Below are 17,436 nucleotides of genomic sequence, written 5' to 3' on the forward strand. Positions count from 1 at the left end.
GTGAAGGGTAGATGCCAGGTCAGCCTGGTGGGTAACAACCAACTTCTACTGTGTGTCCCTCTGGTCAGGTATGGGATGAAGGCACCACGTTCTCTCTTTAGCCATGCTCGCTAGGTAATGGCAAGGGCTGTGAGGGCTGAGAAGTGGCGACTGCTTCCGCATCATCTTACCTTTGCAAGACATGAAGAGCCAGTAGAGAACCTGAGATGCCCAGTATCTGGTGGCCACCTGAACATCAAAGGCCTGGCTTGTCTGCAGCCTGGCCATGTAGCCCTGCTTTGCCATGGGTTTCAGGTCCTAATGGGCCACCAAACAGAAAATCAGGGCATGGGTTGGGGCAAGCTCAGCTCTGTCTGTATTACCCACCCCACATGAGTGCTGTGGGGGGCAGCAGGGTATGTGCTGCTCACCTTGGTGATAGCTTTGAAATGATAGAACATGAAGAACTGGGCGCTGGCTCTCACAGCTCGGCTTCTCTCCAGGGCCCGGGGAGAGCAGATCCATGGCTGCAAGTGCTGGGGAGCAGGGAGAAAGCCGTGTGAGCAGCAGAAATGCCAGGACAACCCCCAGAACCTGCTTCCTGCCCCAGCAGAGAGAGGACATGGAGCATTTAACCTCTTCTCCTCCGCTTCTGGACACTGGAACTCAGTGCTCCTCTCCTGTCTGGGGGGTGTTGGGACAGATCTGAGGGTCTTGGGCTCAGTGCTTTGAGGATTCTTCCCATTGATCCTGTGGGGTCTTGCGGCTGTTTCTTCAGAGGCACAGGGGTGCCAGCCCAAATTTAGGAGGCCAAAGTGACACGCTTTGCAGCAGGACTAGGATTGTCTTTCTGGATCCCAGGGTTGGGTGTATGCCCCATGGGAACTGGCTAGTTCACAGCAGCTGAGAGACCTGCTCAGCCACCTCGAGATCAACTGGAGCCTTTCCTCTTTTGCGTCAGATAGAACCTGAACAACAGGCCCAGCCCCAGATGGCCAGTGCAAATGGGTCCCCATCATACCAGAAATAGATGCAGTAGCGTGGTGGGGGTTAGGTGCTGCTCCAGGAATGTCTGCAGCACAAGATCCAGACCCTCCCAGGGCAGCTGTTGGAGAGACGGAGCAGAAAGAAGCAGGGAAGTAAATAGCAAGGGAGGTGGGGTGCATGAGGCAGGGGGACAAGTGGAGCTAGGTGCTGTTGGTATTCAGGGTCCCTTTACGCAGGTGATTCTGATCCCTCTGCAATTAGACATGGGTCTCACCTGGACCATGGGCTGCCCTTCCCCAAAGAATCCTTCCTCCCACCTGGGCTCCCCAACACATGTACTGAGCAGGGGTCTGGAAGGAAGGCTTCCTCCCTCCCCCTCTGGAGGGGCCCCAGATGCCCCCCAACACCCCACTGGCTCATCAAGGGCTGAGCTGTTCATCCCCGCTCCAGCCAATCTCTTTCTGTGGCAGGGCGAGTCATGGCCTGGCTGTGTGACTGTCCCAAATCCATGCTTTCCTCCCTCTGCACCAAATGCTATTTAACACTCTGGGCCAGATCCTCAGCTGGTGTAAACTGGGGGTAGGTTCCAGCTCCCTGTGCCAAGAAGCCAGAGTAATTCTGTACAGTCTCAGACACTCACCTCTACAGCTCTCCTCCCTGCCAACCCCACTGCAGAGTTACTGAGTAGCCACTTGTCACCAGCCCTTTGGAAAATAAACCGAAGGGCTGGATTCGGCTGGACACGCAGCTATCTGCATTGGGCCAGGGTCCAGCTACTCAGCAGCGGGGTAGCTGAGTTTCCCAGCCAAGGAGGCAGGTGGAAGCTGCAGCTTTGTCCATGCCTCACTAAGCTCTGTCCGGATAGCGGAGCTTTCTGCCACCTCAGTCCCCCTCAGCTTCACCAGGGCTGGGCGCTGAATCATGGCACTGGCGATACACGTGCTGATGGTCTTAGCCTCCTGTTCCTTAGAGAGGCAAGGCTCGAATTTCCTGATTGGAAGGAAGGGAGCAGACAAGGCCATTAGAACGGAGACAGGTCCCGGCATGAGCTAGGTTGGGTTTGCTGGCACGAGGGACAGCTCCCTCCCTAAGCAGCAGAGCTCCAGGGAGCATCTCCAGCAGAGCTGCCGCCTAGGGAATGGTCCTGTCTGGAGATGCCTATGCCCCCGGGGCCCAGCAGGAGCTCTGCTGGGGAAGCTGCTATCTGGGGATGATCCTGGTTCCCGCTCCGTGACTGCACCCATTCACAGCACTTCATGCTGGTGGGGAGGGATTCCCTCTTACCAGGTAATATGCAGAGGTGGGGTCTGGATAAAGTGACCCGGAGGCCGAGGAAGATATGGCCCGTTAGTGAGCCACCAGGGAGGAGCATCCTCTGGTTCTTCTTGCAGCTCGTCCCTCCCCCACTTCCTCTCCCTCCATCTGCCCCTCCCCTGCTGCTGGGCTCCGCAGGTGAGTCAGGCCCCATGGACGTACCCTAAGTATGAGATGGCCAGTAGGGCATGCTGGTGATTGGGGTTCTGCAGCTGGGCCCAGTCCTTGCCTCTGAGCATCTCTTGCAGCACAAAGCAGAGAATCAAAGGCAAAAGAATTTGGGAGCTGGGTTATTTAGCAAGATGTGGAATCTCCAAATGCTGTTTGACACCCCCACCAACCCTCAGCTCCAGTGTGCAGTGCACTGGGGCATGGAGCTGGGAAGATGGCCTGGGAGTGGCCCCATGGCCAGAATGCAAGGGACATTCACAAGAGCCCCTATTTCGCCATTCCTAACGGCAAAACTGGAAACTTCATCATCTGCCACAGAGCAGGGAAGGGGGATCTGGGCAGAGGCAATTTTGTGATGGGGAGCATTAGAGTCCTTAACAGCTGAGGTTTGATGTTATTGATATGAACTGGGACCTTATAGATCATTGTTGCAACCAAAGTCCTGTAGTGGCACCAAATAAAGGGGGTCAAATATGGTGTCTAAGACAAGGTTACGGTTTGCTGGTTATGGTTATGCTATCTATATATGTGTATCATTTTTGTAGTTGAAGTTATGAATATTGACTCTGTACTGTCTGTATTTCAAACTTCTGCTATGCTTCTGGATGACACCCCAGACAAGTTGGTGTCAGCTTTGCCTAGCCTGCTTCATGGCCCGTTAAGGACCATCAGCTATACAACTGAACCATTGAGAGAAGGCAGATATGCCTTGCCAACTACAAAACCAGTTTCTCCTCCCTTGGTTTTCAGACCTCAACTGCTAGAACAGGGCCTCATCCTCCCTGATTGAACTAATCTCATTATCTCTAGCTTGCTTGCATATATATACCTGCCCCTGGAAATTTCCACCACATGCATCCGACAAAGTGGGTATTCACCCACGAAAGCTCATGCTCCAAAATGTCTGTTAGTCTATAAGGTGCCACAGGAGTCTTTGCTGCTTTTACAGATATGCCTTGTAACCCAGCAAAGTATACAGGGACTTGCCCATGTGACTCCAGACTCCATTTTCCTGTAATTTTCCACAGTAAGAACAAAGAAGTGTTCTTACACCAGGAAAAGACTATAAAAGGCTGGTGCCTTCATAAGACTATAAAAGGCTGGTGCCATCTTGTCTTCAATCCTGTTTCTTACCTCTGGAGGGAATTTGCTACAAATGGAAGCTTTACACAAAGGGCTGATGACCCACCCCAGCTGAGGATGTACTCCAGAGACTTGATTTGAACCTGCACTTTATTCTATCACTGCTACAAGACTAAACCAAGAACTTTGCCATTACTATATGTCATTGATTCCATTTAACCAATTCTAGCTGTCATCTGTATCTTTTTCCTTTTATGAATAAACTTTTAGATTTTAGATTTTAGAAGGATTGGCAACAGTGTGATTTGTGGATAAGATCTGATTTGTATATTGACCTGGGTCTGGGCCTTGGTCCTTTGGCATTGGGAGAACCATTTTTCTTTTACTGGGGCATTGGTTCTCATAACCATTTGTCCCCATAATGAGTGGCACTGGTGGTGATACTGGGAAACTGGAGTGTCCAAGGGAATTTCTTGTGTAACTTCTCGTTTGGCTGGTTTGGTTTCCCTTGGGGTGCATAGAAACCCCAGCCATGGGCTGTAACTGCCCTGCTTTAAGTAACTTGTCCTGAACTGGCACTCTCAGTTGGGTCCCGCCAGAACCAGCATTGTTACAAGGTCAAATATTTTCCTGCAAACCTAGGGAGGGCTGCGCCTGTTAAGTCCTCAGGATCATGTCCTGGAGTTAATCCCCAGGGCACTTCTGGGTGCCAGGCAGATCCCTCAGAAGTGGGATGGGGAATCGTCCCAGGTGTAAGCAGCAAAAATCTGCTAATGGAAAATAGTGTCATTTAATTCCTTGGGCTGGAATCGCACCAGAAGACTCTGGCATCAGCACTGGGTTTGCAGTGCACAGTGTAGAGCCCTGGGCATCCGGTTGCAAACACAGCACACGGCCTTCAGTACCAGATACTCTGGCATGTGCATCTGACCTGGGGACCCCTCCCAGAACCCCAGTGTGCTCACTCACCAGCAGGGGGGACAGCACGGTGCATGTGCCCTGGCACACCAAGGGAATTCTGCTCTCTTGGGTGACAGCTTCACCCACTAGCATGAGGCTTCTCAAAAAAGCAGATCTCACCAGTGGGTCCTGGGCTCAAAGGCAGGAGGGGGAGAGAACAATGAGGAAACAGCCACAGACAATAGAGAACAGAGACACAAGGCTACAGGGCAAGTCTCTACAAGGGAGCTGCTGTCCCAGGCTGGATTGCCCTCACGCCCTAAACAAAAGGACGTGGCTTGCTGAGTGGAACATCTTTGCATTCCCTAGGGGATCATCTCTGGAGATGGATGCAAGGAATGGGCTGTTTTCCAGAGGTGCTGAGCACTTGCAGTTCCCAGAGCCATCAATGGGCCCTGGGGCTGCTCAGCTCCCCTGACAATCAGGTCATAATTATCTGATCTGGGACAGGAATCTGCTGCTCTCTGGAGCTGGCTAGGCTCTCCCTACTAAGGCGTCCATTCTCCAGGGAGAACATTCAGTTCAATGAAACTAGCATCCTCTCTCCTTTTCGCTGGGATGCGCATCTGGGCATTGTAACCAGTGCAGGACTGAACGTCGGCCTCAAATCTCCGATGGCAAGAATACAACCTAGAGTTATCTCAAAAATCCCCCTTCAGCACCAGAGCCTGTCAACCAGGCTAGGGGCCTGAATCCCTCTGTGCGCCTTTTGTGCCCAGCTACACCATCGACTGCAGCGTGTGGGGAAACAGGTCCTAAATCTTTATCTTCTGATCCCTGCGTGCAGCACAAGCCAAGAGGTACCAAACAGGGAACAGTCGTCTCTGGGACAATACCACCAAGTGAAGCTCAGCTACACTCTAACAAGGCCCAGGTGGGAGTTCTTTCATTAGCTTCCATGGGCCTGGAATCAGAGAAGAAGCTAATCGAGATGGTGGAGTCACAGAGAATGGTGCTGTTCCCATGTCTCCTGTCCCTCCTTGGGCAAAGGGCCAGCCCTCGGAGCTGAGTTTATGCAAAGACATAGCTCTGTGTTGCTGTGCACAGCCCGGGTAGATGCTGCGTGGGCGGTCAGGGGAGGGCTCTGACTTATGTGTGGGCTCAGAAAATAGTGTTGCCACATGGGAGACAGGATCTTGCAGTCTGTGCTTTCTAGGATGAGATCCGTGGGGCCCGAGTGGACCACGTGCCCACAGGTGAGGAGCAGGAGCAGGAGGCTTCTCAGCTGTTCGATGGAAGCTGATTCCTGAGAATTGCAAAGGAAAGAGTGAGGAGACGGGATGGCCTCCAGCTACTCCTAACTCACAAATGGGGCCAGGGGAGGAGTTTTCACTCAGCCGACTTAGCAACTAAAGGCTACTCTGCTGAGATGAATTGCCTGGACTCTGAGGCCTTTTCCAACTCCCCAGGACTGGGGTTGAGGTGACCCAGCAGCCGAAGGGGATGCACTAGCAGCTGCTTTAATTCACCTAGCTCCAGAGATGTCACTGGGACTACAGTGGATTGCCCAGGCCCAGAGAGTTACTGGGAAGGTGGTGGTGGTGCTGCGAGGGGAATGTCAGACATGCCATCCCTGGTGAGTCTGCCAGGAAGGTCTGTGAAATAGCCCAGTTCAGGGGAAGACCAAGAGTCTGTTCTGCTGAGAAATGTGTCAGCTGGAGCTGATGGCATGGCAGTGTCTTTTGGGCCCTCTCTGAGCCTTGTTTATGGGGCTGCATGGAGCATGTCTGAGCTCCCCAAGAGATACCCTCGAGAGCTTATACAACAGGACCCACCTTCCCCCCTGGATCCACCCCATTGTGCTGTGATTGCAGCTCCATGGAGGAGTAAGGAAAGGGCTCCCTCCACAGAGGCTGAGCCACTGCTTGGAAATTCAGCTCTTCACTGAACAGGCTTCTGGGAACCAGAGTCCTCCCTGGCAGGTCCCTTTACCTGCAAAGGCTGGTGAAGGAATGGATGAAAGAGCAAAGATGCTAGGTGGGACTGTACCTCCAGAGAACCACCGGCAGAAGGCTGGAGCTGCACCCTGCTGATGAACTCCTCCCAGTGCTCCAGGATGGCAAAAGTCTTGCCTAAGTGTTGCCTGGCACACAGCCCAAGCGCTCGGGCGAATCTCTGAGAGACAGAAAGATGGAGGTTGGGAATGGTGAGCAACAAGCTAAGGGGGCCAGGATGGGCACAGAGATTCCTCTGTTCTAGTATCCCCCAGGAATGTAAATTCACCACCCCATGGGAAAGGGGGTAGGAGGACGAATGGCCCTAGCCCTCTCAGATAGGTAGCAGAGAAAGGAACATGCCTGTACTATCCTAACATGCAAGACAACATGCATATTTCACCTGTGTAATGGGGTTTCAGATCACTCAGAAGTACAAATTACATATTTTGATCAAGTGTCCACCATTTGTGCCTTTACTTATATTGTGTCACCTTCAGAACCACAGGTAATGCACCTCAAAGACATCGCCATGGGCATGAGTATAAGGAAGAGCTTTTCAATCCACTGGATCTTGTCCAAGGCAGAACATACACATGTAGCATCAGAGGATTGACAAGGAATGAGGGATCTCTTGACCGTGGAGGAGCAAAGACCTCACCTCTCTTTCCTCTTCTTTTCAGAAATGGACCATCTCCACCAGAAGCCATAGCTGGGGCTTGATACTCTCTGCTGGAAAAAACATCAGCACGGTGCCCCAGCACTTGTAGAGAAAGCTCTGCGAAAGAGACACCATCATGCTGGATGCATTGGGCACGGCCTGGCATGCACAGAGCCCACTGGGTATAGTCGTCTGCTTCACTGGCCCCAAACTGCCTTTGGGTAGTGACTGCTGTTCTGAACTAGGCACTGACCCCCAATTCCTTCCAGGACACTGACATTGTCACCAGACCGTTTATCACTGTGGGCAGCTGGCGCCTGATACTAGCGATGAACCAACCCAGCCAGGTATGGTCCGAGATGAAGACAGCCTTCCAGGACCTGCCAGGGAAAGAAGAGTCAGTTAGATCCGAGAGGGGCCAAGAAACTGGTCGTCTCAATAGCTCCAGCCAGGAACCCACCACAGCTGGGAGGGAAGGGGAAGAGGGAGCATGCGCTGTAGCCCCCCACGTCTCTCCTAATGCTTGTGAATCCTTATGAGCTGCCCCTGGTGCTTCTCCAGTTGTACCTGCTGGGCTCAGCCCCTTCCTCTGTCCCACAATGCAGTGCTGTTGAGGGGCCTCTTAATCCTGCCTCAGCGTGGGCAGGCTGGACTAGATGACCTCTTGAATTCCTTTCCAGCCCTCCATATCTCTGATCCTTACGTGCAGCAGCTGCTGCTCCCTCTCCCTCTGGCAGAAGCAGGTCTTGTGATCTGGAAGAGATGGGCAGGTCAGTTTCCTTTGTGTTTAGACTCTTCTACTGGGGAGCAGCCTACAACACGACTACTGTTTGGGGGAGGGGGGTAAGGAGGAGCTGCTGACTCACGGGCCCCAAGCGGAATCCATGGCTCTTTGCAAATTGCTGATGGACAACAATGCTCCTCAGACCCAGAGCCCTTCATGTGAAATACCCAGGAGTTCTGCTTGCCAAGATCCTTCCCCAGAGTGTGAGGGGTCAGATGAAGGTTAAATACGGTCCCGGAAAGGATCCTTCCTGTCTCAGCACAGGGGGTTGGGCTCGATGAACCAAGGGATATGATCCTGACATGATCCTCTCTGATTCCAAGGTCACAACATGATATTATCCTGAATTCAGAGGGAGGCCCTAGTCTCTCCCTCTCTGAGCCCAGCACCACAGTGTCCCCTCCCTGTGCTCCTGCAAGGGGAGACACTACCTCCTCACCTTCCATGTAAAGGAGCATGTCCATCATGTAGTTATCCCAGAATCGGCCCGACCCGGCCTGGAACATGCTGATCAGCTGGAAGGGGAGGAACATGGCTGCCCTTCTGACCTGTACCATCATGTACGAAGATGCAGCGAGCACTTGGCGGACAAAGAGGCAGAGGTGGCTGTACCCCTCCCTTGCAAGGCAGTGTGAAAAGGGAGCTCCCTACAGGTGCAGGGGGAGAGCTCACTGATGGAGGGAAGAAGACAGCAGAGAGGTGGAGCTGACAACCAGGACAGGACTAAGATGGATCTTTCAGTTGATCAGGGACAGTCCATGGACCAGCTATTGGCTCCTTCCATCCTCTCATTCCTGGGTTGGCTCCAGCTCAGATGAAAGGAGACAGGATTATCCAGAGGCCGTCAGGCAGCTGCTGGGTCAGACCCTTGGCCTAGGTCAGAGCAGCACAAGGGGAGCTTGAAGCAGCCCGAAAGAGGCAGCTGAGCCATAAAGGGAATCTCCAGCTGCCCCTTGGTAAAGGAGGATGCTGGAGGCCAGGGGGCAGGAGGGGGCCTGCACAACACTCCCTAAGGGCTCATTCCAGCTGGTTTATATTGGAACCGTCCGAGGGCTGCACTAACTTGTGCTGGGAGACCTGGTCCAGCCCCAGGATCAGGGGAGCCAGGAAGGTGGCTGGCTCAGAGAGCTTGCTGGTTCTGTTAAATGCCTAGAGGTGCTGAGTCGATGTGCAATGAACCAGCAGGATTCCATTAGAGATTTTCACCCAAGAGGCCAGGACTTCCCCAACTGTGCCTGTCTCCGCTTCTCTAGTTAATGACAGATCTCCCGCAGGATACAAGGAGAGTACAGACAAGGCTGGAATGGCAGTTCTGCATTGGGGTCCCATCAGAGAATTCCCTGCCAGTCTACAAGGGCTAGAAATGTCTGGGGGTTTAAATAAAGCTAAACTGCTCCAAGGAATCTTGGAGAAAACAAACTTCCTCCATCAGGAGACCCTGACTCCCCAAGAACATGGAGATTTATTTCATGCAGATTCCCAGTAGTCCCCTGCAGGTACCTCTGCAGAGAACAGCAATGTGGGGAGAGGAGGGTCCCTTTCTGGGCAGAATTCCTACTCACCTACAGACCGGACCAGCAGTTGACAGAGGTGACCGTAAAGATCCATAATGGCTCCTAAGACAAGAACCAACATGAATGAGTCCCTGGGGCTTGCTTCCCATGACACAGACCTCACCATATTCACACATGGTTCTAGATGGGCCAAGGAGATCCAGACTTAGGTTTTTTTGCTGCCTGTCTGGCTGGAGAGAGAAGACCGCTATGAGGTGGTGAGACCTCAATATTGATGTAAAAAAATTATTAATAGCATTATTATAACTTATTTTATAATGTTAGGTCATTACAAACATGTTTGTGCCTTTACTGAACATTCAAATATACCTATAAGTATATTATCACCAGGATGCTTGAAAATATAAGAGTAGCCCAGTTTTAGTTAGCTAGGTTATAAAGTGTTCACGCTGATCGAAGAAATTGCAGAAGGCTTCAGCTTTCGGTCATCCAGAAATAAGCAAATGTCCAGAAAATAACATCTCCTTGACCGTAAAACTGTCTTGCAAGAGTGTCTGTACAAGCTTAAAAAGGCAGCTGTCCTCATTTTAATCTGCTTTAACTTTTATACTATTTTCTTTCTGTGCTGTGCTTAAAATGTGTGTTGATTATTGGCATTTGTGTTTTGTACAAAATATTTAAGAGAAGTTTAATTGCTATAAATAACCACTTGTAACTCTAAAGAACCCAAAAGAGTCTTTTATCTGCACCAGAACACCTCCCTCTTCTATAAGCTGCCTGTTTATTATAGATCCAATCCTTTATCTTAGTAAAACAAATGTTATAAAGAGAAATGTTTTAGGAAAGATTTGGCCCTGTAGGAGATGGTGAGGATGTTATTTATGTTGGATATTGCAAAGTGAATTTAGGGATATGTTAGAACAATAAATCTAGGCTGTAAAGTGGGCTCTACCATCCCCTCTTTGCAAGAAAACCCTCCGCTTGTGTCCTTAAATTTTTAGAGAAAAATGTGAGTAGTTGAGAAAAAGTTTTGTAGAAAACCTTAGCTGATTTCTAAAATATTGCAATGGCAAACTGTTTTGGAGGGCATATTTGCAAAGTATTGTAACTGAATGCAAAGTATCTAATGTGGTTTTCTAATACCATTGCTACATGTGGTAAAATGCATTATGTACTAACATGAAATCTAATGACCTTGCTCAGCTGATTACCAATATAAGAAGACATTTAAGTCTAGACTATTTATTATATTAATGGGGAAGTAATTAATTACTGGCAGAGCTCTAGCCACTCCTTCCCCCAACTCAGAAAGACAACAAGAAGCATCATCCACAATTGTTCTAGAGAATCAACAACTTCTTCAATCACTATTTAAGCTAAACACTTGTTAAGAATGATTGAATTAATATCTCGGAAAATGAACTGAATAAGTTAAGAGTTAAAAGACTAAATTTGAAGATGCTCTGAGAATCTCTCCAACAAAAACAAAGGAGCTATAACTGTCAGGAAAGACTTACAATCCTAACACATATACGCATTAACAAACTACCTATCCATAAGATGAAGAGGCTCCATGAATATATGGAGCCAATGAAAAGGCGAGAGAGGTGTGTTTTCCTATAATTGCAGAGAAATAGGGAAGAGACGAGTATAAAAACTTGAAGTGAGCACACTGCACATGCTCTGCTACCCTGCTCAAACTCAACTCAACCTCTCCCTCACTACAAGCAAGCTGACACAGCCAGACGAGAGAAGACTCACGAAGAAACCAGACAAAGGAAACCTCCCCAAACCAGCCCCTCACAGGAATGTTTCCCCCAGATCAGCCTGCAGAAAAACTGGAAGATCCCCACTTCTCTGTGGAGTATCTGGAAAGGTCTCTCACCCCTGTGCTGGGATGGTTGAGCCACAGAAGAATTTTGATGTCTCACAAATAATCGCAGATGACAGTGAGGATGTGGATTCTTCTGCGAGTTCTGTGTAAACAGGTGCTATACACTCCAAAAAATGCTCCCACCGGTCTGAAAAGCAGAGCCCAGACAGCCGTGTGCTCCCTCCTCCAGCTCCCAGAGCATACTGAGCCACAGGCTGCCTACCCCCTTTGTGACACAGGGCCACTGCTGACATCACAGAGGAAAGATGGACTGGGGCTGTCTGGCTAGGGCACATGGCACCAATGCACCTGGCCAGCTTTGCTGTTCCCTGACATATGGGTAAAAATTCCTTCCTCGCCCCTCATTGACCATGGAATCCCTGAAGCATGAGATTGGACTGGCTGTCTGTCTCAGTGTGAGGAGCTCCAATTGCTAGTCCAGCCACAGCTGCATCGGTGCCCTGGGCTGAGAGAATAGAGGGCTGAGAAGATTCTTTCCTAAGGATACACACAGATACTAAATCCCATTCCTGAAGGCTGCAATAAAGGCAGTCAGAGCGCGGGACCCATGGGTATTTATTGAGTCCCAACGGCATGCTGGGGGGCTGTACAACACAGGGGAGGGCACAGGCCCGACCCCAAAGAGCAGCGAATCTCTTGCTTGGTTTATTTGATTTCCCATTCTACTGAGCAGGATCTTGTGTAAGAAGGAACTTGAAGGAAGAGAGGGAAGTTTAGGGCAGGAGAAAGGGAGAATAATGTTAGCCTGAGGAGCAGCATAGCAGTGGGTTGGCAAGGGAGAGCCAGGGAAGTACCCAAAGGGAGTGGCTGGGAGAGTGGCGGGGGAATGAGCCCGGAGAGTTAGGTGGAGAAGAAGTTTGCAAAGACTCAACAAGGAGCTGCAGTCGGGTGATGAATGGAGCTGAGTGAATCAGTGACTTTTCAGTTTGGGGGCCAGTCAGAGAAATACAAAAAAATATAAATATTGGTTCGGTTTGGCCTGAAACAAAATTGTTTTGGTTTTTCATTTCAGGTTGTTTGTGGGTGTTTTTCAAACACGCTCTCCCGCCCCAAGTTTTTAAAGTTGCCTCTCTTCCAAAATGAAAAGTGACATTTTTCTGTGGAATGGTCCAAACAGACTGGTTTGACTTTTAAATCAAAACAAAACATTCCCTTTTTGAGTGTGGCTGAAAGAATTTGCTGAATTCATGCCTGGTTTGGGCGGCCCTGAGAGATTCTTTTGGAGGAATTTGCTAGCTCTAGCACAGGACCTGCGAGGGAGCCAGGGGAGGGATCAGAATGGGCTGGTCTGATGGGGGAGATGATTTTGCAGAGGGCTCTGAAGGGGAATGAGAGGAGATGTTGGGGGAGGGCAGAGTCAATGAGATGGGTGATGAAGGCCTGGAGCAGGTGGGCTGGAGAGGACGAGGGGGATTGTAGAGATGTGGTAAAGGAAGGACTGTTCAGGAAGGGTAGGCAGGGCAGAAAAGGTGGGGCAGTTGCACTGTATGTAAGAGAGCACTATAACTGCTCAGAGCTCCGGTATGAAACTGCAGAAAAACCTGAGAGTCTCTGGATTAAGTTTAGAAGTGTGAGCAACAAGGGTGATGTCGTGGTGGGAGTCTGCTATAGACCACCAGACCAGGGGGATGAGGTGGACAAGGCTTTCTTCTGGCAACTAACAGAAGTTACTGGATCGCGGGCCCTGGTTCTCATGGGAGACTTCAATCACCCTGATATCTGCTGGGAGAGCAATACAGTGGTGCATAGACACTCCAAGAAGTTTTTGGAAAGCGTAAAGGACAATTTTCTGGTGCAAGTGCTGGACAAACCAACTAGGGGCAGAGCTCTTCTTTACCTGCTGCTCACAAATTGGTAAGAATTAGTAGGGGAAGCAAAAGTGGATGGGAACCTGGGAGGCAATGACCATGAGAAGGTTGAGTTCAGGATCCTGACACAAAAAAGAAAGGAGAGCAGCAGAATACAGACCCTGGACTTCAGAACAGCAGACTTTGACTCACTCAGGGAGCTGATGGGCAGGATCCCCTGGGAGAATAATGTGAGGGGGAAAGGAGTCCAGGAGATCTGGCTGTATTTTAAAGAATCCTTATTGACGTTGCAGGAACAAACCATCCCGATGTGTAGAAAGAATAGTAAATAACAGTGCAATCCTGGCTGATCTTAAACACAAAAAAGAAGCTTACAAGAAGTGGAAGATTGGACAAATGACCAGGGAGGAGTATAAAAATATTGTTCAGGCATGCAGGAGTGAAATCAGGAAGTCCAAAACACACTTGGAGTTGCAGCCAGCAAGAGATGTTAAGAGTAACAAGAAAAGTTTCTTCAGGAATGTTAGCAACAAGAAGAAAGTCAAGGAAAGTGTGGGCCCCTTACTGAATGAAGGAGGTAACCTAGTGACAGAGGATGTGGAAAAAGCTAAAGGACTCAATGCTTTTTTTGCCTCTGTCTTCACGAACAAGGTCAGCTCCCAGCAGGGCCGGTGCTTCCATTAGGTGACCCTAGGCAGTTGCCTAGAGTGCCAGGATTCGGGGGGTGGCATTTTGTGCACTCCCCATGGGGCGCACGGGAGCTTACAGTTCCACTCCCGTCGCACTGCCGAAGAAGGACCTTCTGCTGATGTGTGATGGAAAACAGCCGCAGGCAACTGAGCAGCTCAATGACTGCTGCTGTCGCCTGCGGCATTTCAGCAGACGGTCCTTCTTCGGCGGCGCGATGGGAGTGGAACTGGAAGCTCCCGCACGCCCCGTGCGGAGCGCACAAAATGCCACCCCCTGAATTCTTCCTAGGGCACCAGAAACTCTGGCACTGCTCCTGGCTCCCAGACTCCTGCACTGGGTAGCACAGCATGGGGAGGAGGTGACCAGTCCTCTGTGGAGAAAGAAAAGGTTCAGGACTATTTAGAAAAGCTGGACGAGCACAAGCCCATGGGGCCAGATGCGTTGCATCTGAGGGTGCTAAAGAAGCTGGTGGATGTGATTGCAGTGCCATTGGCCATTATCTTTGAAAACTTATGGTGATTGGGGGAGGTCCCAGATGACTGGAAAAGGGCTAATGTAGTGCCCATCTTTAAAAAAAGGGAAGAAGGAGGATCTAGGGAGCTACAGGCCAGTGAGCCTCACCTCATTCCCTGGAAAAATCATGGTACAAGGACACCAGGTCCAGGAAGGACACGGGGCCAGAGGGCAAGCTGATCACCGACCTGCAGAGGGCACTCCAGGCTGGAAATTGAGCTAATTCCCTGAGAGACCAGCAGGAGGCACCGCAGGGGTGAGTCCGCACGTTTACACCCTGCATGGTTCTGTTTGGGAGTGTGTGTGTTTCACATCTGTGTGTGTGATTTGCATCTCTGCCTTTCTGTAGTCTGTCTTAGGTACTCCTGTGGCCTCAATCCTGAAGGAGCTGAGCACCTCCCAATCTTTAAGGTCTTTATCCTCACACCACCACTAGGAGGCAGGACAGGGCTGTAACCCCCATTGCAGAGGTGGGTGACTGAGACACTGAGAAGGTAAGACTTCAATGGGATTTAGGTGTCTAAACCCATGAGGATCTGGGCCCAAGTGGCTGGCCCACCGTGGCACTGGGAACCTGCAGCACAGCAGGGCCTCGTTCCCATGGCAATCCCAGGGCTGACCCCATGGCTGTTCACAGCCGGCAGGGTCAGCCCACAACATTTTGGCACCTGAGGCAGGGAGCTCAAATTACACCAAAATTTTGAAAGGTCTCAATTCTGCCTTCTTCCTATTCTACTCCTCTCATGGTACTGCTCTGCTACCTACCCCAATAAAGGAAAACTAACAACTTAAAATGCCTTGTTAAAAAATTGTAAGTAACACTTAACTTTCAAATGCCTGAACAGCAAAGGTAACTTTTCTTGTCTGCATAGTAAACACTGGCATTTTTATCTGTTTGAATGTTCAAAGTGGTGCTTTCCATGCCTTCTTGGTCGCAAAGATTTGAACTGCTGAAGGTCCACAGTCTGGGCCAGCTCATGCTCTATTGAGATGGTTGCAACGTTGACCAGCCTCTCTTGTGTCATTGTGGAGCGTAGATGTATTTTTATTAACTTCAGCTTGGAGAAGCTGCATTCTACACTTGCAACTGTTACACGAAGTGTTAGAAGTATGCACAGAGTAACAAAAGCATTTGGAAAGAGGGTGGTCATCTTATTTGGGCACATATATTCCAGAACAGCCTTTGGACTTGATCCTGCTGAAATGTATCTTGAAAGGGCTTTCAGTTCATCACCTAAATCACTCACATCAATATTGCGCATGTCATCATGTGTCAACACTATCTCCAGTGCACTGCATTGTAGGTCTTCTTCAGGTAAAGTGAAGAGTTTTGGAATATCATACAACATCCTAAATGTACTGCTGTGTTCCTTGAGCTGCATGAAACGTTCTTCAACTGACTGTATTGCACAATCTAGCACCTGGTTAAAGAAATTCAACTTTGAATTGTTGTTTGGGGTCTCTTATGGGATTATCCCGTGCCTCGTAATCAAAATGTCGTCTTCTGCTTCTTGCTTTTTTGAATGGGTGGGAAAATAGCTTCAGTGTGAAGTTCCTCTGCCAACTTCTGTGCACTCTTCAAAACATTTTGAAATCCCTTATCTGACCGGGAAGACTGTAGGTATGACTTTGCTTTGTCCAGTTGTTCCATTGCTCCAGCTATACCAAAGTCAACACCTCAGAGTCTCTTACTTACAACATTTATTACAAACAGTATGTCATGCCACAACACTAAGCCACACAGAAATTTGAAGTTATGTACGTTTCTGGTGATTCCATTTCCCTCTGCCACTGTTCTCCCACGAACAGTTCCTGTCATAGCATTATCCTCCATAATGGCAAATATGGCATCATCTATCATCCCAGTTGGATAGGCTTTATCATCTCCGCTCAACTTTCCCATTGTGTGGCACTCAGTGGTTTCAGTGTCAGAGAGGATGTTGCTTTGAAATTTGCCATTGATGAGTTGATGCAGAGAAAAATACATAGATGCTTTGAATTACATTAAAAAATTCAGCAGCCTCACTAGAAGCTGATGCTGCATCACTGACCACCTAGTTCAATGAAAGAGAACTGCACGGGACAAAAAAAGCTCGAGGGTTTAATTCTCGGATCCGTGTCTGCACTCCTCTGTTCTTTCCTCTCATGTTGGCACCATTATCATAGCCCTGACCTCACATGTCAGCTATTGCAATTCCCATAACTTCCAGCTTTTTAAGAAGCACATTTGTCATACCAGCTCCTGTAGTTTCAATGTCAATAAATTCTAGAAAATGCTCTCTGACTGTCACTATTGCAGGGACATTTTCACTAGGTTCTGTTGTTGTTACAAAACACGCCATTAAAGTCATTTGTTCCATATGGTTAATGTCAGGTGTGCAGTCCAGAATAAGAGTAATATCTTGCTGACTTCAGATATGCCACAACCTTCTGTTTGACTTTTGTTGCCAGTAACTGTATGATCTCATTTTGAATTGTTTTTCCAAGGTAGTGAGGTGTGTACATTTCTTGGGTGGTAACTCTATCTAGATGCTCCTGGAGTACAGCATCAAACTCAGCCATCAGCTCCACAGTTTTAAGGAAGTTTCCATTGTTTGGCACATACAGCTGATCTGAAGTGCCACATGGTGCTAGTTTTTGGGTAGCGAGCATTCTCACAGTGGCAATGAGCCTTTTCAGAACATTTTGCCAGTAAAGAGACTCTGATGCAATCTTCTCTTGATGCTGATCATCTATGGTAGTCTTTAACTTTAGTCTCATCTCAAGCTCTTTCCACCTATGGAATGCTCTCTGGTGATTTGCTGCCTTCTCATGACATGCCAGATTTCTAGCCAGATTTTTCCAGTCCTTTGTTCCTGTAGAACCCACATGTGTCTGGAATATTAGACTGGAAGAGTTTGCAACAAAACCAGTATGCAGCATTCTGGGTTTTTGAGTACATAAGCCATGGCCTCTCCACTTTGTCACCATTGGGGATTTCACGCCAGTAATGTGTTGGATGGAAACTTCTATTTTCATTGTCTTTGGGGAACATGAAGTTTTTCACTTGCTGTGGCCCATGCATACAAGGAAGTCCCTCAGGCTACTGCTCAAGTGGACCCACAGTCCTGGATCATCTTGACTTAAGGAACTAAACTCAGCAGC

At 49.3% G+C, this 17,436-nt stretch overlaps 1 pseudogene; it reads right to left on the reverse strand.

Annotated features, from left to right (window-relative positions):
- Nucleotides 1–17,436, reverse strand: part of LOC127044653 (maestro heat-like repeat-containing protein family member 1) — a 75,502-nt pseudogene that overhangs the window by 11,218 nt on the left and 46,848 nt on the right.

The sequence above is a fragment of the Gopherus flavomarginatus genome, chromosome 2 (genome assembly GCF_025201925.1).
Source record: "Gopherus flavomarginatus isolate rGopFla2 chromosome 2, rGopFla2.mat.asm, whole genome shotgun sequence".
Classification (NCBI taxonomy): Eukaryota; Metazoa; Chordata; order Testudines; family Testudinidae; genus Gopherus; species Gopherus flavomarginatus.